Raw genomic sequence first — 23520 nt, 5'->3', positions numbered from 1 at the left:
TTACAATTCATCAGCGATTCGACCTCGAACTACTGTCCATAAGAAGATCAAGCTTTTGAGTCAACACATCAACCTTCGCGACCAAGGCATCATTGCTACTAACTTCATAAAGCCCAGCAGTCTTTTGTGTAGATCCTCTTGAGGCCCAATGTGATTCATTGCTTGCCATAGACTCAAGTAATTGCTCGGCCTCATCGGGATACTTGTTGCTAAGGGACCCACTCGCTGCGGCATCGATGAATTGGCGAGTAGCATAATTCAGCCCATTGTAAATGATTTGTACTCGCATCCATGAGGCAAAACCATGATGGGGGCATCTTCTAAGGAGATCCTTGAATCTTTCATAAGCTTCAAACAATGTCTCGGACTCCCCTTGTTTAAAGGCTGAAATTTCTTGACTCAACTTCGCCGCTTTGCTTGGCGGAAAGTATCTCCCAAGGAATTTCTCAACCATATCCTTCCATGTTTTAATAGATCCCGGAGATAATGATGTAAGCCAACGATATGCCCCGTCTCACAAACTGAAGGGAAATAGCCTCAAACGGATAGCATCATCGGACACTCCATTAATATTGAATGTAGAGCAAATTTGGAGGAACCGGGAAAGGTGGTCATGTGCATCTTCATTCGCGAGACCATTGAATTGAATCGAGTTCTGGACCATGCCGATTGTACTAGCTTTAATTTTAAAATTGTTGGATGCCACGGATGGTGCTTGAACACTAAACTCATCACCCGTGAATTGGGGTCTTTCATATTCGGATAGAGTGCGACGCTCTTCGGCCATGATTGAAGACTCTCTATCCTCAATTTCAATGTTTTGTGTACCTGAACCTTTACCAACTTCTCTCAATCTCCGATTCAAAGTTCTTTCAATTTCACTATCCGGTGTAATCAATGTCGATGGATTTTAGCATGTCATGCACAGTACCTTGCAAAACCAAGAGAAATGATCGAAAGTTAAGATCGAAGGAAAAGAAAAATAACGATAAAAAATGAGTAAAGAATGAAATGGCTAGAGTAATAATCTAAAAGTTTCCTAGAATTCCTTAAAAATCCCCGGCAACGGCGCCAAAAACTTGATTGCTTCCCCGCAAGTGTACGGGATCGCCAAGTAATACCTCGCGTGAAAACATGAGGATCGTATTCCACGGGGCTAAGGATCTCCTATTACTCCTTCTCGAGCTATTATCTAGCCTAAGATCTCAAATGATGGATTTTTACTCTACTAAAGCAATTAAAACTAAAATGAGATTATGACCAAATTAGAGAGAACAAGCAATGGGCAAGCAAGAAATACAAAATAATGCAAAGGCCTATGGATGTGGATCCCCTTGAGGGGTTATCATGCAACATGGATGATGATTTAAAGATGCAAGGGTAAAATGGACCATGAGATTCCAAGATTAGAACAACCCCAATTTCTCGGCGATTGAACCCTAATCCCATACAAACATAGATAGGAATTTCTTCCAAATCTACATTCCTATGATTGCATTTAGTACGAGGAAATCTCACTTAGGAATAAACCTACTCTTCTTCGGATTAAACCTACATGGAGGGCTACCAAACACCCAATTTCTCGGCGTGATGATACAAGTATCCCCTTCTAAACCATTTATGATCTAATACATGCGAGCAAGTCACATCTACATGCATCACTCATAAAAGAGCTACGGATTTCTCCTTAATGTAGCACTTAGCATGAAAACAATGGATTAGATCTCAAAATTACCCAAGCAAAGAATTATCAAGTAATCATCCAAAATACATGATAAACCCCCCCTCCCCCCCCCTAGACATACGGGTCATATGGGGGTCGTATGAGGGTCGTATGGCACCCAAAAACCCTAGATTCACGATCCATACGGGGTGCATACGGCCCCCATACTGGGTAGTATGGAAATCTGGGCAGACACTCCAAAACAATCCGCTACTACAGTGTATACGGCACCCATACTGGGTAGTATGAAATTCCTGTTTTCTTCTCTTTTTGCCCAAATGATATCTTCTTGTTCTCCATGGCTTCCTTATGCCCTACAAAGCAAATAGAAGACGATTAAGCATAAAACAGGCATCAAACCTCACAAAATACATGCAAAGTGAATACGATAATTATATGAAAACACCTACATTTAGACACTTATCAACATCCAAAGCATTGATTGACATGGACAGTGGAGAGTTAACATTGAGAGTTGGAAATGACAAGCTCACATACCACCTTGCGGAAGCCATGTAGCATTATCTTGATTTCGATGATACTTTGTATTTTCTAGACACTACTGATGAGATTGTTGATGAATATATGCAGAAAATGTTTAATTCGGACCCGTATGAGGGTTTGTTTGACCAAGAGGTGGACAATGAAGGAATCATGATGCTTAGTTCGACGAAAGAAGTACCATCTACCCCGGGGATCATGAAGAAGGTGCTCCGAAAGATGAAGAGGGCTAGAAGATGCCACCAAAAATCGCTTCAAGGCCGTTGGAGATGTGCGCGAACTGAACAAATTGGATGAATCATTGCTAGGTGGTCCCAAGTCTGATAATTCCCCCTCTACCTTCAAGAGACTTTGCTCATCATGTTTCTAAGCCATGGGTAAGAGGGCAACCTTCATCTACGAGCCCCTGTGAGGTAAGACAAGGTACATCAAGCTAAGTGACGTTAAACAAGCGCTTCTTTGCAGGCAACCCAAGTGTTTATTATTTTCTTAATTTAGTAGTTTAATGTTAGCTTGAATAAATTGTTGAGTGTTGGTGTCTTGATTTATAGATGCTTTTGCTGTGATTTTCTCGTAGACTTGTAAATTCACCGTGTGTTTTCATGTAAATTTGACAAAGTTTTGGTCATTTGAGCTATCTATCATGTTTCTCATTGGTATAGTTTGCATATTAGGGCGGGCTTAGAGTGTGTAAACATGTTCAGAAATTTTCTGCAGAGCCTGCAGAGTTTTCTGAGGCATCCAGAGAAAATGCACGGGCTTGTGGAATTACCACAAGCCAGTGGTTTTGTATTACAAGCTCATCCAGAGAAGGCACAGGGGCGTGGACTCACCCCTATGAACGACCTTGTGATTCTCCCACGCCTGTGGGTAATTTTTGCACGGGTGTATGATTTCCTGCAGAGACTTGGCAAACTATCCCGAGAGCACACAAGGGCGTGGACTGGACCCTGTGGGTGAACTTGTGAAATACGCACGGGCATGGGTAATTTCCACACGCCTGTGCGGATCTCTGCAGACAAGATCTCTCCATCCCGAGAGGACACAGGGGCATGCGGCTGCCCCTGTGAGTTAGGCTTGTGAGTGCCCACGCCCGTGTAGAATTTCCACACGGGCTTGTGAAACACTTACCGATTCTTCTCGGCTGGACAGAGAAGCCACGGGGGGTGCGGAAGCCCTTGTGGGTTAGGCTTACGGGTTTAGATATTTCCCACACGCCCATGTATTTGCGTTCAGAGGTAGTGAGTGTTTTCCAGAGAGTGTATAAGGACATGCACCTGCCCCTGTGAAGCTTTCAAGTGGAGGCGTACGAGCGTGGGTAGTTTCCGCATGCCCGTGCGGTTGTACAGAACGCCAAGAGGCGCAAGTTTGTTTTTAAAAGGATTATTATTTCTCTTTACCCTCATAGCCTCCACTCATCTGAGAGCACTCTTATATTGTTCGCCGTCCTTGTATCACTGATTTGGAAGAATTTTGTTTGGTTTTCCAGCCGATTCTAAGTTCTCTCATCTTAACTCGTCGGTAAGCCCTATTTTTGAGTTCCTTCACAAATTCATGACTTACATCGATGAAATAAGTTAATAATGCTTCATTTCTATAATTAGAATGACTATATACATTTAGTATAAAGTTAGCAATGATGTAATGGTGCATTTATGGATTTTTCAGGTGCGGCTGTGCATTGTTCATGCCCCGCAGATCCACATGGGCGTGTGGGCACGACCGCGTGGATTTCTATAACATTCCTTAATTGACTTGTTTGATTTGTTTTTTTTTTAATTTTATCGATTATGGTACCCAGGTTAAAGAAGAAAGCAGATAAGTGACCACGAGAGTCATCTCCTGAGTCCGAGAGTATGAGATTCACTATCCCCGAGCACCAGGCTCGGTTTGAGCCTCTTTCAAGACTTCGGTTCGGACAGACTCAATTCTTGGACACGAGTATACTGAGAGACTTGCAGTAGGGAGATGAGTTAGCAGATTAGGTCGAGGATCTCATTTCGGTGGATGGTTGGAGGCAGTTATTATCGATGAAAGAGCCAGTCATCTGTGAGCTTACATTGGAGGTCTTGTCATCATTTCCAGTCGATAGATCCTACGCGAGATTTGATAGCCTCAACATCGTTCAGCTCAGAGCACTTGGAGATCACTATAGTCTGAGTATCACGCAATTTTCAGTCCATCTTGGCTTATACGAGGAGGTATTCACAGATATTGAGGAGTATTCTCAGTTACCGACTGATTATCTTGGAGATTTGACCCCACAGAGTGCTTAAACAGCATTGTGTAGTCATGTCCAGTAAGAGCTGGGGATGTCCATGGCAACGTGCCTTTCCCGACCTGCGTACAGATATTTACATGCCATCATGAGTAAGTTGGTGATGGTCATGGTGGTAGCACTACCGTTCTGAGCCGGCAGGAGCTTCTGTACTTTTATTCGATGATGCAGCGCATACTGATCCATCTAGGGCACATCGTCACTGAGTATATTCGACATCAGGGCCAGTATAGCAGATTGGGAGCGATCTTCTTGGGTCCATACATTACGAGATTAGCTCTGGCTATGGGTCTCACGGGGCCGAGATGATGAGTATACCTGTGCCCCTGAGCCTGGAGATGATGAGATTGATGGGCATGGTTCGCAGGTTTCAGACAGCAGTTTATGCTCTGGTGCTACTAGTTCCGGAGATAGCCGAGGAGGAAGGTGATGATACCGAGGCTTCCGAGCCTACCCCCGAGCCTCAGCCAGCACCGTTGGAGACCGAGGCACCTCATATGGTAGAGGATGCACCCCTAGTACGCATGTTTTCATCATCTCAAGCCCATGATCATTTTGACAGGCTTGAGAGTGCTGTAGGGGTGATATGGACAGAGGTCACTGAGGCCCGAGTAGAGATTCCTGAGATTCGGGCTATGCAGACCACACAGTATACAGATTTCATGGCATGTTTCGACATGTTGCAGCAGATTTTAGAGCGAGGCGTCGCCTCATCATTTGTCTTGTGGCCGAGAACTCCCCCAGCATGTCCAGCACCTCCATCCCCTATTCTAGCATCGGTCGACCCACCATGCACTTCATCACCAGCACTAGCAGTGGCAGAGGAGCCAGAGCACGACACGGACACTTGATTTGTTTTTTTCATTATTTTTACTTTTGCACTTATATTTTGGACTTGTATTCTCAGAAAGGAGTCCTCTTCGGACTTTATCTTTTAGTTTGCTGTCTCGAGTTGTATTCATTACTTCATCTTTTATATACTCGAGTTGTTTTATTTTTATTGAGCTTCACTGAACCCCCTCGTGTATGTGTGCAGATGGTCTTGTCATCATGGGAATTGAGAACTTTGTTATGGGCACGGCGAAGGTGTTTCGGCACTTGGCCGTGTGAGCTTCACAATCCGTTGGAACAACACTACCAAGGACTTAGCTCCATCAAATGCAACACTAGGAGTCAGGGGAGTATTGTTTTGATTGCTTATGCCACATTTGAATTTAATTGATATACATTATGAGTGAGCTTACATGAGTACATTGGGGGCAATGTACAACTTAAGTGTGGGGGGGAGTTTCATAGTGCACACAACTTTTATATTAGTTTTGATTGATGTACATGCTCACATAGCCAATGGTGGTTCACCTTAGTGCAATGATTGTATTTGTGAGTTTAGGAGAATTTTTAACATTGAATATCCTCATGCTCTAGTTTTTTCTTGAATTTCTTTGAATGTTTTCCCGTTTAACACTTGTTCTACTTCTCACTCTTGAAACCCTTTTGGAAACTCAAGTTTGATGTTAAAGGGACTAAGTATAGTTATTTATTTTGTTAATTCAAGAAAAAAGGATCAAAATAGTTTTATTTCTTATTTGTGCTTGTTGGGTGGAAAGAGCTACCACCTATGAAGTATGAAAGTACTCTCATAAATCGGATACTAGTAATGCCCTAATGAGAGAAAGAGCTATCTCATATGATGGGTAAAAGCTACTTGTCTGGTAGAAAGAGCTACCACCTCGAAAGTGTGAAAGCCACCTTAGCGGCCGCTTTGGAAAGGGCTACCTTAAGAGCTACCACCTCGAAAGTGTGAAAGCCACCTTAGTGGCCGCTTTGGAAATGGCTACCTTAGAGGATGTCTGAAGCTACTACCACTTTGGAAATGTTTTCGTTACTTTATGTAGATCAATAAGTCCATTGTGCTTAGAACTTTGAGGAGTATAATGTGGGTAGTTTTGAGTGAGCTCATGCACTTAAACGATTTCAGGTTTGTTGTCCTTTTTGATTCAATTTTTTAACTAGAGCATTGATTTTTCGTATTTAGTGTTGAAATTTTCCTTACTTGTAGAATGCTCTCTTTGTATGTTTTGGTGAACCTAAGGCCAAGCACTTCCAATGTTTCCTTCATCTATGCATATAATGTTTTAATCTTTGCTTGAGGACAAGCAAAAGCTTAAGTGTGAGGGATTTTGATAAGTGCTTGTGCGATAATAATACAAAGTGTTCTTTCCTTGTGTTGAGCATTACTTTTCTCGGGTTTTAAGGCTAATATGGGTATAATTATGTATTAGCACTTAAACTTGATAAAAGTAATGCTCATCATAAGGAAAGAATACTTCACATTCTTAACACACAAGCACTTATCAAACTCCCCCCCACTTATGCTTTTGCTTGTCCTCAAGCAAAGAAATAAACATTGAAGCATAGAGAAAGGAAAGATTGGGAGTGCTCAACCTTAGGTTCACCAAAGCATGCAAGAAAAGCATTCTATGAGTAAGGGAAATTTCATCACTAAATAAGAAAAATCAATGCTCTAGTGAAAAAACTTGAATAAAAAAGGACAACAAACTGTAAGTATAACAATGCAAAAAAGATGGTAGTAGCTTCACACATCCCCTAAGGTAGCCCTTTCCGAAGCGGCTCTAAGGTGCCTTACATACTTTCGAGGTGGTAGCTCTTTCTATTAGGGTGGTAGCTTTTACTCATCCTATGAGATAACACTTTCTCTCATTAGGACATAGCTAGTATCCGACTTTTGAGAGTAGCTACATACATCATAGGTGGTCGCTCTTTCCAGCCCTAATGTAGAACTAAACGAAAATACAATTTTTTTTCACAAAATTGAACAAGAAAACAAAACTAATTAGTCCCGTAAACATCGAACAGGAGTTTCCAAAAGAGTTTAATGAGCGAGTAGTGCAACAAGTGTAATTCAGGCAAAAATTCCAAAAAATTCAAGTAAGAACTAGAGCATGAGAACATTCAATGCTAAAAATTCACCTAAACTCAAGAATACAATTACTGCAACTAAGGTAAACCACGATTGGCTACGTGAGCATGTATGTCAATCAAAACTTGTATAAAAGACATGTGCAAAGTGAACTCTCCCCCCACATACTTAAGATGTACATTGCACTCAATGTACACATGTAAGCACAATAGAAAGTATAGAAATCAAACAAATATGTGGGAGTGGGCAATTGAAACAATACTCCCCTGACTCCTAATGTTGCATTTGATGGAGCTAAATCCTGGGGAGTAAAGCTCCAACAGGTTGTGAAGCACACACGGCCCACATTGGCCATGTCTATAACTAGTTCTCAATTCCCATACTGATAAGACCATCTGCACGCATGCATAAAGGGGTTTAGTAAAGCTCAATAAACACAAAATAAACTCCAGTATATAAAAAATAGAGCAATGAATACAATTCGAGACAACAAAATAAAAATAAAAGACATACTCAGAAGGAAAATCCTATATGAGTAGTGCATGTACAAAATAAAATGCAGAAATAAAAAAAAATATAAACTCAAAGTAAAGTAAAGACGCATCAAGCGTCGGTGTCATCCTCTGTCGCTCTACTGGCGCTGCTGCGGTGGTGGACTAGGTGGATCGATCGGTGCATGAACTAGTGATCATGGTGCTGGAGGAGCCAGAGGAGTCCGAGGTCACAACACAAATGGTGATCTCTCGTCTCACTCTAGCAACTGCTGTAAAATGTCAAAATGTAGCATAAACTCAGTATGCTGCATGACTTGTCTTGCACGGACCTCAGCAATCTCCGTCCGGAGTACACCTACAACACTCTCGAGCGTCTCAAAATGATCATAGGCTCAAGAGGGAGAAGACATGCACACTTGGGGCGGATCCTGTGCTGCAAGTGTCACCTAGGTCTCTGTGTACTTTGGCTGTGGCTCGGGAGTGCCATGAGGAACCTGCACTTTGTTATCTCTGCCCCCACTATCTCTGGTGTACTTGTAATCAATGCATACCCTCCTAACTAACACCTGCGAACCATCCCCATCAATCTCATAGTCTCTATGCCCAGGGGAGCAGGTACAGTTGCCTCTCGACCCCTCAGATCGTATCAAGTAAGCCCATACCGATGACTAACCTCGTGATATAGGGACCAGAGAAAAGAGCACCGATCCTGGCATAATGCGCCTGATGTCGTATATACTCTACCAAGATGTCTCCCAAGTGTAGCGATGTGCTTTGTACCATAGAGTATAGGTATAAAAGCTCCTGTCTGGTGAGCACACCAGTACTATCTCCACACCCATTCATTGACCTACTCAGAATGGTGTGAAGGTATTTGTGGCTCTGCCGGGAGAGGTAGGTGGCATTATAAACCCTGGGCTCATACTGCCCCTGTCCACACAACGCATTGTATGCGCACTGCGGTGTCAAACTCCTAGTATAACTTGTGGAAAATTACTCATACTAATTTGTCTGTCTAGGATGCATCATATAGCTCCATCCAGATCAAAAATTGAGTCATGCTCAAGCTATGGTACTGTCCGAGGGCTCAAAACCGTATAGCACCTACACTGTCAAAATTGGAATACAAGCGATCATAATCAAATGATGGTAAAACATCGAGCATCAATGTACGGATGGCAGGCTTTTTCATCAATAATAAATCGTCCTAATTGCCAAGCGCAAGCATATCCTCCATCTCCTAAACCATATCACCTGTCGTCTAGAACTCTCTCAAAGTGTCTAGGTCGGGAAAACGCGACTGTCCAAATCGTAACTTCGAAAACCTCTCAAAGCGAGCTTGGTGCTTGAGAATTATGAAATCCATGCGTTCGGCCTCAAGCGATGACACTTGGGGATGCTTGCTATCATGCATCTTCGATCGGAGGGCCATATCTGCAAAATTAAAACATAAAATTGATCTAAAGAATTCAAAAATTAATTATGTCGAATTCCACACGGTCTTGTGGGATTTCCACACGCCCTTGTGGATCCACGGGGTGTGAAAACCGCACGGCCATGCCTCACTAAACCAAACATACCCCTTTGTACTCTTTCTTACTTTGTTCTAAGCATGCATAAACCCTATAAACATACAAATGAAGTAACATTCATCATTTTAATGGATTAAAATCAATTCATAGCGAACAAAAGAGGAATTGACGGTTTACCAACAGTTGAAGATGAAAGCCTTCGAATATGGCCGAAAATTCAAGTGAAACACCTCTAGATCAACGGTGCGAGATCGAGAGAGTAGTGGAGAATATTCTCTGAGTGATTGGGAGTGTAAGAATGAATACACTCAAAGGGCTTTTAAAGAAATCCCGCGGCTTTTGCGTTTCTGTACATTCACACGGGCGTGTGGAAATTATTTACGCCCGTGTGACTCCACAGGAGAGACCCACTGGGATAGACGCACACCCCTGTGTGCTCTTGGGATAACACTTTGATACTCTAAACACAAACACACGGCCTTATGGAAATTACCCACGCCCATGCGCCCAACCCACAGGGGCAAACGCACGCCCCTGTGGCTTCTCTGTCCAACCGTGAAAATTTCTCTAAGTGTTTCACACGTCCGTTCGGAAATTCCACACGGGCGTGTATCCTTACTGGGCAGTTAACAGGGTTCAGATGCATGCCCCTGTGTCATCTAGGGATGGAGGAGAACCTTCCTGCAGAGATCCATATGGGCGTGCGGAAATTACCCATACCCGTGCATTTGTGATGAAGTCATCCAAAGGGGCAAGTCCACGCTTATGTGTCTTCTCGAGAAAAATTTCTAAGTCACTGTAAGGAAATACACGCCCGTGTGTAAATTCCACACAGGCGTGGACGGTCTCAAGGTCGTTCACAGGGGCCAGTCCATGCCCCTGTGCCGTCTCTGGATGAGCGCTGAACCAAAATGCACGCCCGTGTGGAAATTCCACACGGGCGTGTGTTTTCTCTGGACACTTAAAAAACTTTACAGGTTCTGTAGAAAATTTGTGAGCATAACTATACACATAGAGCCTGCCTTACAAGGCAACTTTAACCAGAGAAAAGACAGAAAATATGCTCAAACGACCAAAATTCTTCCCCACAACAATAAAGCACATTATGACACCAATTAATTCACAAGAAAGTCACAACAAAAGGATCTAAAGATCAAGACACAAAACACTCATGCTTTATTCATGCAAACACTAACTAAAACAGAAAAGGCTTGGGTTGCCTCCCAAGAAGCACTTTGATAAGTGCTTGAGTGAACATGTTTTTATGCATGTTTTACATACATTGAGCATCATATTTTATACGGTTTATGTCTCATTTCGTGTATTGGGTGTTCTTTTATGCATATAGGTTGTGAAGGCATTGGGATTTGAAAAGGGAGCGAAGATAGGCTATCATGGCATAATATTGGGAGTTCTTGTACAAATCAAGTTGGAAGACACAAGAGGAGTTCGTGTATGAGGAGATGTGTGCCAACTTCCATAGTTTTTGCAAGCCAAGTTATTAATGGAAGGGCACAAAGGCAGCCATGTCTCCATATTCCTCCTCTTTGTAAAGATTTCAAGACCTTTCAAGACGCATTGATGAAGGAAAAGCCGTATAGCCTACCATATGATCGTGTGCCCGATCGTGTGGCCTTAAGAGGAGAATGTTTATCGTCGTGCAGCAGAATCACTGTAGCAGAATTACTGTTCACGCGCCCGCGCGGAAATTCCGCGCGACCGCTGGAAAGTTTCTCGCAGCCACGCGCGCGTGGGGGCATGTGATGACGCGTTGTGAGGCTATAAATACACCTTTTGGCCGATTCTAAAGGGACTTTTGTGGAGCTTTGAGCAGAGACATTGAGAGAGAGCGGCTAGGGGTTTGAGGAGAAGGTCTTCGCCCGATTGATAGGGAGTTCTTCACCAACTTTGATAGATTCCTTCGATGTCATAGCATTTTTGGGGAGCCATTGGCAACCTAGCTTCGGAGAGGAATCCTTCAAGACTTAGAACTACCAATCAAGGCCAATCCATGCAATTCGAGGGGTTTCTCTATGGGTTTTATTGCTTTTCATTGTATTCATTATTGTTTTTGTAACTAGGCCCATGGAGGGCTAAACCCTAGTGGGTATTTGGGCATGTGAACCCTAAGATTTATATTTTTTTGGATTGATTCTCTTAATGTTTCTAGTTAATCCGAGTTGTCTTGAGTTTTAATCTTGTGATTTAATTGCTTTTCTAGTGTTGTTAATCCTTGTGGTTGATTTACATTGCATGATTTAATACTTTAATGTGAGAGGTCTCCATTAGAGTTAGATTTCCAAGATTAAAAGAGGGTTGAGAGGGTGAGCCTTGAGATGGAGGAGTGTCCCTTTCCCTTTCGATTGAGTGTTTCCTATCTCCGTATTCCATATTCTCTTTGCAACTATATTTGGTGTGAGGCGTGAGATTGCTCGATTTCTCCGCCGGGACCTTGTAGGGGGTTAGGATCCTTCGCCGGGAATTAGGGTTGGATCTACATTTAGGAATCGGTTTCACTCTTAGGGTTTTCCTTAGAGCATATTACGGTCATATGGGGTGTGAAGTGTTGAGATTGGTCGATTTCTCCACCGGGACCTTGTAGGGGACTAGTGCCTTTTGCTTGGAGACAAGGATTGGTTATCGTTGGACTACCTCGACTCATTAGACTCGATTCTAGAGCATTTAGTGAATCTTGAGCTTTAAAGAAGATCTTTAGGGGATCATTGCCCGAATACCTCATCCTTAGTGATTGAGACTCTTCTACTTTATTTCTTGCATACTTGTTTGCTTTTGCTTTGCAATTAGTTCACTTCATTATATTCATTGATTCCGACTAGATAATTGAGAAGTGGTTATTACTAGTACTTCCGTTCCCTGTGGATTCGACTACCCGACTCACCGAGTAATTATTACTTCGACACCCGTGCACTTGCGGTTTACGCACGCATATTCGGACGTGTCACACTTGTTTAACATCACTTAGCTTGACGTAACTTATCTTACCCCACGGGGGTTCATAGATGAAGGTTTTCCTCTTACCCATGGCTTGGAAGCACGATGAACACTGTCTTTTGAAGGTAGAGGGAGAGTTGTCGAGCTTGGTACCACTTAACAAGGGCTCGTCCATCTTGTTCTGATCTTGCACATCCCCAACAGCCTTGGAGCGTTTCCTATGGCATCTCCTTCCTCGCTTCATCTTCCGAAGCACCTTATTCATGATTCCTGGTGTAGATGGCACTTTCTCCTCTAGACCAAGCTTCATTACTTCTTCATTATCTACCTCTTCGTCTAGTAGCACTTCATACGGGTCCAGATTCAACATTTCCTGCACATATTCATCAATTATCTCATCAGTAGTGTCGAGAAAATATAGATCATCATCAAAGTCAAGAGAATGTTGCATGGCTTCGGCGAGGCGGCATGTGAGCTTATCATCTCCAACCCTCAATGTCAACTCCTCGCCATCCATGTCGATTAGTGCCTTGGAAGTGCACAAGAATGGCCTCCCAAGTAACAAATAAACATTTACATCCTTGTCGATGTCCAAGACCACGAAGTCTATAGGAAATATATACTTGTCGACCTTGACAAGCACGTCTTCAATGATGCCCCTCGAATGTCTCACCGTTCGGTCCACCAATTGTAATGTCATCAAAGTGGGCCTAGGCTCTCCCAAGCCTAGCTTCTTGAAGAAAGTATATGGCATGACGTTTATGCTAGTCCCAGAATTGGGCAATACCATTTCTTAACCCATATTACCAATGTTGTACAGAATGATGAAGCTTCCGAGGTCTTTCTCCTTGTTCGGCAAATTTGTTTGCAATACCGTGGAACAAGAGGCATCTAGGATCACCGATGTACTTTCCTCCAACTTCCTCTTATTGGTCAGTAGATCTTTCAAGAACTTAGCATACCGAGGCATTTGAGACAACACCTCCACAAAAGGAATGTTGATGTGCAATTGCTTAAATAGACTCAAGAAATTCTTATATTGCTCATCATTTTGGTCATTCTTCAATCTTGAAGGATAAGGAATTCTAGGCTTGTAGGATGGGGGTGCCACCTCCTTCTCCTTGTTTGCTCTTTCCTTAACTTCCACGACCTCGGGTGCATCAACATTGGTTTTCTCACTAGGAGATTTACCATTAACTTCATGACCACTTCTCAAAGTGATCGCCTTCACATGTTTCCATGGATTAGTTTCAGTGTTGCTAAGTAGACTCCCTTGAGGTCTCTCCGATAGAGACTTCGTAATTTGCCTCACTTGGTTCTCTAAATTGTGTATTGAATCGGTGCGGTTACGAAGTGTAGCTTTGACCAACTGAAACCGATTGTCCGGTGTTTGAACAAATCTGGTCAAAGTTTTCACTAAGTCATTCATCTGGGTCTCCAAACTTGAAACAATATTCTCCATGTTTGGGGCTTGTTGTTGTTGTTGGAAACTCGGTGGTGATATAGCTTTCTACTGCCCTTGGTGGTTACTCCACAAAAAGTTGGGGTTGTTCTTCCAACCCGGATTGTAGGTGTTGTTATACGGATTACCTTGGTTCCTCATGGCATTACCTACCAAATCAACTTGCTCAACTGAAGATGCATCTCCAATAGAAATAAGGCAATTGGTTGGAGCATGTCCTCCCCCATAACCTATGCAAGTAGTGACGGCCGCTAATCTATTAGAATTTAGAAGGTCTAACTTCTTGCTTAATGATTGCACTTGGGCCCCCAAAGAAGTGACTGTATCAATTTCATAGAGTCTGGCTACTTTCTTCCTTTCCCGGGCATTCCACTGGTAACTGTTCATGGCCATTTCCTCTACCAATTACCGGGCTTCATCAGGGGTCTTGTTTCCCATTGTATCTCCTGCGGTACCATCTAGAAGCTATCTTGTAATTGTACTCACATTTATTAGGGAATCCGTGTTGCGGGCACTTTTGCAAGAGGTCCTTGAAACGTTTCCATGTCTCAAACAATAATTTGAGCTCCATCTGTACGAATGAGGATATCTCAACACAAAGCCTCACTGACTTCCCTAAGGGAAAGTATCTCACAAGAAAGGCTTCGAGCATTTCATTCCAAGTCTTGATGGAAGCCTTTGGCAATGAATGAAGCCATTGCTTGGCTTTTCCTTTGAGAGAGAATAGGAAAGCCCTCAATATGATAGCATCATCCGACACTCCATTAATCTTTAACATATCAGAAACTTCCAAGAAGTTCTCAATATGATTGTTTGGGTCCTTATCGGCCAAACTATTGAACTGCGCTAACTATTGAATCATTTGAATGAGTGCCTATTTTAGCTCAAAATTCTGAGATGTGATTGGGGATCGCACAATACTCGATTGTGTGCACAAAACTAAAGGTCTAGCATAGTCAGAAAGTGTAATCTGTTGCTCATTCTATTTTGCCATATTGTCCGACCCTTGACCTTCTGCTAAGTGTAAGCTCAAGCTCAGGATCCCCTTCAACAAGTTGTGAAGGGTTCCCTCTGGTCATAACCTGGAGCTGCAACCAAAAAGAAAAGAAAAATTAGAATGATGGAAGAATACGAAAATATGAAATAGAGTGAATGATGAATAGATAAAATAGCAAAGTGCAAAGTATCGTTGAACACCTACTCCCCGACAACGGCGCCAAAAACATGACAACGCCCCTTGTGTGTTACCCGCAAGTGCATGGGTTTGTTGAAGTAATAAATCCCAGATGAGTGGGTATTGTATCCACAGAGAGTAGGGAGTAAAAATACGAAGATTGCTATTTAACTAAGCAAATAAAGAATAATGATTGTGTTGATGAAATGTAATGGAAGCAATAATAAATGAAACTAAGAAATAAAGCAAGGTGCAACTAAAATGAGAGGTTAGGCAATCGATAGAGATGGGGTACTTGGATATTGGTCCGCCTAGGACAATTGCTTCAAGTGCAAACCAACTATTAAGTTTCCTAATTGATGCTTAATGAGTCATGGAAATCCTTAAATACACGGTCCCAAATTTAAGGTCAACCATGACTAACTCTACACTATGTCCCGGCGGAGAAATCGATCAATCTTAACACCTGACACTATGTAGAGTTGCAAGAAGCTCTAGGGATTCCACGTGATAAACCTTATTCCTATATATAGATCTAACCCTTTGGTCCAGGTGAAAGACCCCTAGTCACAATTAAGCCCTGGGTGCTAGAGTCACTTCAACTAAGCCCTAGCGGAAGGTCATCCCTTAGCCCATTCACTCTACTATGACCGCAAAGAACTCTTGGAACATGGAGGTAGGATAAATCACATCCTAGGAGAAAGGGGACACTCCACTACTTCTCGATTATCTCCAATCTTACAATGTCTAACCTTCATGATGTGTCACTTACTCACAAGGATTACAATGTCTAACCCTCATGGTGTGTCACTACCTCTCGACTATCTCCAATCTTACAATGACTACCTTTCAACAAGCATTTAAGATTGGAACTCAATTAAAAAACATCAATTAAGGGAAACAATATAGAAGATTAATGAAACAAATACATCCTACGATTCACAAATCCAAGTACCCACTAGGGGGTTTAGCTCTCCATGGAGCTAGTTACAATCAACAATGAAATCGAATGTAAAAACAAGTAATCCATAGAAAAACCCCCTCGGTGTTCATATCGATGGTCTTGTGGAGTAGCCTAGTATTCTCCAAATATTCCCTTGTCCGGCCTAGGGCACACCTCGCCGGATCTATGCTGACAAAAGCTCTCCCAATAACCTTCTTCCAAATGAATCGGAGTGTCAAATCCTTCGAATGACTCCATGACTTGCCAAAATCCTTTCCAAACCCTAGCCAACGGCTTTCCAAATGATGGAGAAAAGTGGAAGAGAAGAGGGAAAAAAGATTGCAAAAATTCGGCTGAATCGCGGCTTAAATAAGGCTGGAATCGGGAATCCATAAGCCCCTGTAGATTTTTTCCACGGGTATGTGGATTTTCCACACGAGCGTGGGGAATTTCCACATGCCCGTGTGGATTCTCTAGAAATCTATTTTCTGGCTGGCTGTGAATAGGAACTACTACAGTACTTCAACAAAATGCTCCCAATTCCACACTTTTCATCGAGGCAATATAAACGGGCACACGTTTATGCCGTAGATCGCAACTCTTCTTCAATCAAAAAAGCGTATTGGTGACGATCTTGCTATCGATGCACAAGTCAGGATACGCAAATGTGACTACCTTCATGCCCCTCTGACTCATTGTAATGGCATGAATACATCGAGATTGGCACATATTCACGCATCTTAAGACCCCACTTGTGTAATCGTCTTGGTTCCTTCCAAGATTCTACCAAATAGTGCGTTCACGATCTACTTTTTTCTTTTTTTCTCAATACTTAGCTTCACAACCCTACATATGCAAAAGAACACAAATACACATGTATTAGCACTTAAATATGATAAAAGTAATGCTCATCATAAGGAAAGAATACTTCGCATTCTTAACACACAAGCACTTATCAGCAAGTGCACGCTAACCACGCGCATGTGTGGCTGGCCTGGGGTGTGGCCTGCCACGTGCCCAGCTGATGGGCACGTGGCTTGGCCGGGCACGCAGCCAAGGGGGCGACGTCCCTACGTGGGTGCCCGACCTTGGCCAAGGTCATGCCCGTACACCTTCTAAACCCATTTATACACATCTAAGAGGTATCTAGCATGATTTCCTAAGAAGATTTGCACATAAACACCATGAAAACTCCACGAAAATGATAATGAATACATGGAAGGGATAGAGAGACGTGAGGGCTTATTGGAACAAATCGGAGAAGAAACTCAGTGAAAACTCCAGCAAATCATGTCTATACCTTAAAGGAATTGAAGAAAATTGGTTTTGAAGTGTAAGAAGTGAGTTTCATAGAGGTGAAGAGGTTGTAGATGAAAGTGTGTGTTAGGGAAGATGACAATGAATAGTGTCTCTTAACCTTCATATAGGCACATGTGGGTGTGGATATTCCACACCCCGCATAAATACTATACACGCCCCGTAGAAATTCCACACGGTTGAGTGGACTGTAAAATTTTTGCAGACAGCCCACACAAGGCCTAAAACTCCAAATTAACACCAAATATTCAACTTTAAACATTAAATTCACCCTAAACCATGTCATACACATGAAAATCAACTTGAATCACTGAAAAATCATTGAAAACACCAACGGTCAACAAAAAATTAATCAAGACACACACTCATGAAATTATTACTACAGAATTTAAATTCTAAGTTTAAAAACTAACTAAAAGCTTGGGTTGCCTACCAATAAGCACTTGTTAAATGTCACTCATGTCCTTACCCCATGGTGGCTCATAAAGATGAAGAATCTCCTTCTTAGCAACCTAGACACATGATGGACAGAAATTTTGCATACTCAAAGAGAAATATTTAAACTTGTTACCGAATGATGGAATGTCATGATCTTCCTTTGTATGCTTGTGTCCTAGCATGCTAGAGTGCTTTCGGTGGCGACGTCTCAACCTCTTGACTCAGCAAAAAATCTGTTTGAAAAATCCTCCATGGGGTTGCTCATTGAGGACTTGGTCTACATCATTGTTCATTTTCTCCTCCTCCATGTCCGGCCACTCCTCATATGGATCCGGATGTAAAAATTCCTGCAAGTACTCATTAACAATCTCATCACTGACATCTAAAAATAATAAGAGTCATCAAAGGTAAGAGAATGCTTCATTGCTTCGGCGAGGCGGTATGTGATCTTTTATTCTCCAATGCGCAATGTCATCTTGCCTCCATCCATGTCAATGAGCGCCTTAGGGATTTGTAAAAAAGGTCTTCCTAGAATTAATGGAACCTCTAAGTCTTCATCAATATCTAGCACCACAAAATCTGTAGGAAAAATATACTTGTCAACCTTTACTAAAACATCATCAATTATATCTCTAGGATGACGAACAGAGCGATCGGCCAGCTGTAATGTCATGCTGGTTAGTCTTGGCACTCCCAACCCCAATTTCTAAAACAATGTGTATGGCATGACATTAATACTCGCCCCCAAATTGGCCAAGGCTTTTTCTTCCCACAAACCTCTGATTACACATGGTATGAGGAAACTTCTCGGATCTTTCATTTTGTTTGGCAAATTTTTCTGAAGCATTGGTAAATAACTACCTTCAAAGACCACAGCCACACTCTCTTCCATCTTCCTCTTGTTAGTCAAGAGGTCCTTTAAGAATTTTGCATAATGAGGTATTTGGGATAACGCCTCTACAAATGGAATGTTGATGTGTAACTCCTTGAATAGTTGCAAGAATTTCCTATTTTTCTCATCAGTTTGGTCTTTCCTCAACAGTACTGGATAAGGAATTCTTGGAGTATATGAAGGGGGTAACATAGCTGGCCCTTTCTCCTTGTCTTGAACCTTATCTTTCAGCCTTTCTTGAGGAATTTTAGTAGTCTCTGCAATGGGGATTTTAGCTTGAAGAATTTCAGAATTTTTCTCAGTAGTGAGTTTTCTTGGAGCTCTTGACCACTCCTCAAAGTGATCACCTTCACTTGCTCTCTTTGTGTTAGTCTCGGTGTTACTTGGCAAGCTTCCTAGAAGGCTTTTCACCAATGACTCCGCTATCTGTCCAACTTGATTCTCCAAATTGTGCAAGGAAGTGGTGTGATTATGGAGTGTTACCTCTATGTTTTGGAACCTTGTGTCAGTTGATTGAATAAACATTGACAAAAACCCTTTCTAACTCTAAAACTCTCTCCGGAATTGAAGATGTTTGCAGAAATCCTTGTGGGACAGCGGCCTTTTGCTACCCTTGATTGCCCCATGAGAGATTTGGGTGGTTCCTCCAACCTTGGTTGTAGGTGTTTCTATAAGGAGTACATTCTCCTCTTCCCGAATTACCCACAAAATCTACTTGTTCAGTTGGGGTTGAAGTAGCAATTGAGATAGGACAATCGGATGGCATGTGCGAACCCCCATAACCATCACAACTTGTGATTGCGGCTACTCTTGACGAAGTCAAAGTATCCAATTTCTTGCTCAATGCCTCTACTTGGGCTGCCAAGGAGTTAACCGCATCAATCTCATGGTGTCCGGCCACTTTCTTCTTTTCTCTTGCATTCCATTGGTAGCTATTCAAACCCATTTCTTTAATTAATTGTCGGACCTCTTCAGGCTTCTTGTTTCCCAATGTTCCTCCCGACGCTCCATCAAGAAGTTGTTAGGTGCTTGAGTTCAACCCATTGTAGAATGTGTGAATGACCATCCATTCGGGAAACCCATGTTGTGGGCACGTCCGCAAGAAGTCCTTGAATCGCTCCCAAATCTCAAATAAGGATTTAAGCTCCATCAGAAAAAATGAAGATATCTCCTTACATAGCTTTGCCGATTTTCCCAGAGGGAAATAACTTGTAAGGAAGGCTTTGACCATTTCGTTCCATGTTGTGATAGAAGCTCTTAGCAATGAATGGAGACGTTGTTTAGCTCTTCCCTTCAATGAGAATGGGAAAGCTCTCAAGCAAATTACATCATCCAAAACCCCATTGACCTTCAACATGTCACACACTTCAAGAAAATTCTCAATACGATTGTTTGGGTCTTCATCAGCTAACCCATTAAATTTTGTTGACTGTTGAACCATTTGAATGAAACCCTTCTTTAACTCAAATTTCTTGGCTTCTACCGATGGCCTAACAATGCTCGATTGCGTCCCATGAATTGTAGGCCTAACAAAATCTGAAAGTGTTCTTTGTTGCCCCTCTTGTTCTGCCATATATTCAGATTCTTCAACCTCTATTTCAGCTGGAAAATTTTGTTCTTGCACAGGTTCTTTGCCCCTTCTATTAAATCTCTGCTCAATTTCAAGATCCTCTTCAACCAATGTCAAAGAATTCCCTTGGGCCATAACTAGTAGCTGAAATCAATGAAAAGAAACAATGAGAATGGCAAAAGAGAGAAATATGAAGTAGAAAAGAGAATGAAAATGTGAATGACTAAATTAACCAAGTCCTAATGTTCACAATATCCCATTCCCCAGTAACAACGCCAAAAACTTGACACATATCCGAATAGCGTGTGAACCATAAGTGCATGGGTGTCGAAGTAATAATCACCCTAGTGAGTGGGTAGTTGAATCCACAGGGAACGGAAGTATTAGTAGTAACCAATTCTTAGTTATCTAGTCAAAATCAATGGATGTGATGAAATTAACTAATCGCAAGAAAATTAATAAGCAAGCAAACAACCAAGATAGAAAGTAAAAGAGATCTCAATCAATAAAAGTGAGGTACCTGGGTAATGCTCCCCCTAGGATCTAACATGAAGCTCAAGATTTGCTAAATGCTCTAGGGATAACTAAGAGTTGTAATCCAAGAACAACTGGCCCTTGCCTCCTAGCCACCGGTACTAGTCCCCTACAAGGTCCCAGTGGAGAAATCACTCAATCTCACCACCTCAAACCCCATATGACCGCACTAAGCTCTAGGGATACCTAAGAGTGAAACTGATTCCTAAAGATAGATCCAAAACTATTTCTAGGTGAAAGATCGCTAATCCCCTATAAGGTCCCGGCGGAGAAATCTATTAATCTTACACCTCACACCAAATATGGTTACATAGACTCTAGGAAATACGGAAATAGGAAACACTCATCGAAAGGGAAAAGAGACACTCCACTATCTTATGACTCACCTTCTCAACCATCGTTAACCTTGAAGTTCTAACTCTAATGGAGACCTCTCTCATCAAAGTAACAAATCATGCATAATAAATCAATCACAAAGACCAATAAAACACGCAAGCCATTGAAACACAAGGTTAAAACTCAAATCAACTCAGATTTAATAGAAACATAAAACAAATCAATACAAAAGAATAGATCCTAGGGTTCACATGCCCAAATACCTACTAAGGTTTAGCCCTCCATAGGTAAGTTACAAAACAATGACTAATACAATGATTAGCAATATAAACCATAGAGAAAAATCCCCTTGAATTGATGATGATGGCCTTGATGGTTCGCTTAACGTCTGGAAGGGTCATCCTCCGAAGCTAGGTTGCCAAAGGCCCCCTCGATGTTATGACAGAGAAAAGATTAATCAAAGTTGGTGAAGAATAGCCCCCGATGTCACCAAAGACTTCCTCTAAAAGCCTAGCTGCCTTTCTCTTAGAGTGCTCGCAAAAAGCCCCGCAAAAAGTCTCCAAAGAATAGGGCAAGTGGCCTATTTATAGTCCTAAAAAGCGGCTGTCACATGCCTTCACGCACCTATGTGGAATTTCCACATGGTAGCATAAATAGTAATTCTGCTACAGTACTACTACAGTTTTGCTACATAACTTGACTACAATGCTCTTCACAAACGTGGTCCAAACACTCTTCTCTTAAGGCCACATGGTCAGGCACACGTCCATGTGGTAGGCTATAAGACTTTTTTTCGTTGACTCATCATTTGAATTGTCTTACATTCTTCACAAAGAGAAGGAATAAGGAGATGTGACTACCTTTGTGCTCTTCCAACTAGCAAATTGGCTTGAATCTCCTTGGAAGTTGGCACACATCTCCACGTTCATGAACTCCTCTCGTGTCTTAGCCTTTGAATTGGACAAAAACTCCCAACATTGTGTTTTTATAGCCTATCTTTGCTTCCTATTGACTCTTCAAGGTATTTACAACCTAATTGCACATAAAAACACCTAATACTGAATATGAGACATAAACCATGATAAAAATGATGCTCTATGCATGTAAAACATATAGAAAAATATGTCTACTCAAGCACTTATTAACGGATTAGTCATGGTTGACCTTAGGTTTGGGAACGTGTCACTTTGGATCTCCACGATTCATTAAACTTCAATTAGGAGATATAATACTGGACTTGCACTTGAAACAATAGTCATAGGGTGAGCATTGTCCGAGTACCCCATTTTATCATCAATTACATCTCTTTCCTACTCTTGCATGTTCTCCTTTCACTTCTACTTTTCTTTGCAATAATATTTTGAAGCAACATCACAAATTGGCTTTCACTCTAGCTAATTAGCAGTATTTATTGTTTCTGAGCATCTATTTGATTGCTTCCCCGCAAGTGTACGGGATCACCAAGTAATACCTCGTGTGAAGACACGAGGATCGTATTCGACGGGGCTAAGGATCTCCTATTACTCCTTCTTGAGCTATTATCTAGCCTAAGATCTCAATCGTTGGATTTTACTCTACTAAATGTGATTAAAGCTAAAACGATATTTTCCAACAAATTAAAGAGAACAAGCAATGAGCAAGCAAGAGAATCAATGAAATGCAAAGGTCTATGGATGTGGATCCCCTTTAGGGGTTATCATGCAACATGGATGATGATCTAAAGATGCAAGGGTAAAATGGACCATGAGATTCCAAGACTAGAACAACCCCAATTTCTCGGTGATTGAACCCTAATCCCACACGAACATAGATAGGAATTTCTCCCAAATCCATATCCCTACGATTGCATTAAGTACGAGGAAATCTCACTTAGGAGTAAACCTACTCTTCTTCAGATTAAACCTAAATGGAGGGCTACCAAACACCTGATTTCTCGGCGTAATGATACAAGTATCCCCTTCTAATTTAATCATGATCTAATACATGCGAGCAAGTCACATCTACATGCATCACTCATAAAAGAGCTACGAATTTCTCCTTAGTGTAGCACTTATCATGAAAACAATGGATTAAATCTCAAAATTACCCAAACATGGAATTAACAAGTTATCGTCCAATATACATGATAAAATCTCCCAAGGTTCACCAACACCCGGTGGCCTTGGAAGTCTAGTGTGTCATCATCACACAACAAGCAATACAAACAAGCAAAACATGAAACAAAAGCATAAATGACACTCCCTAGATGAAATGGTGGAGGAGGAGGTGAAGAATATGCCGAATGACACTTTCCCCGCCAAAGGAGTGCCCAATGACGCTTCCTCTAGCTGCGGGTCTCCTTCCTTCAAATTGTGGTAGATCTCCCCTTGAATGAAGTTGCCTTCTTGCCTTGAGAGACTTGGACCTTGGGCGTGGATGATCTTCTAGCTTCCT

General features: G+C 41.9%; 3 non-coding genes across 3 annotated transcripts; all 3 read left to right on the top strand.

The window, feature by feature from the left end:
• The first annotated feature begins 299 nt into the window (after positions 1-299).
• On the top strand, positions 300-406 carry LOC120266126. Its single transcript, XR_005537969.1, has one exon. It is a non-coding gene; the product is annotated as a small nucleolar RNA R71 (small nucleolar RNA).
• A 13974-nt stretch (positions 407-14380) lies between these two features.
• Positions 14381-14487, top strand: LOC120266223. The gene has a single exon (XR_005538065.1). It is a non-coding gene; the product is annotated as a small nucleolar RNA R71 (small nucleolar RNA).
• Positions 14488-19723: 5236 nt separating this feature from the next.
• On the top strand, positions 19724-19830 carry LOC120266144. Its single transcript, XR_005537987.1, has one exon. It is a non-coding gene; the product is annotated as a small nucleolar RNA R71 (small nucleolar RNA).
• The last annotated feature ends 3690 nt before the right edge of the window (positions 19831-23520 follow it).

The sequence above is a fragment of the Dioscorea cayenensis genome, chromosome 7 (genome assembly GCF_009730915.1).
Source record: "Dioscorea cayenensis subsp. rotundata cultivar TDr96_F1 chromosome 7, TDr96_F1_v2_PseudoChromosome.rev07_lg8_w22 25.fasta, whole genome shotgun sequence".
In the NCBI taxonomy this organism is placed as follows: domain Eukaryota; kingdom Viridiplantae; phylum Streptophyta; class Magnoliopsida; order Dioscoreales; family Dioscoreaceae; genus Dioscorea; species Dioscorea cayenensis.
This window is presented reverse-complemented; position numbering and strand designations above follow the sequence as displayed.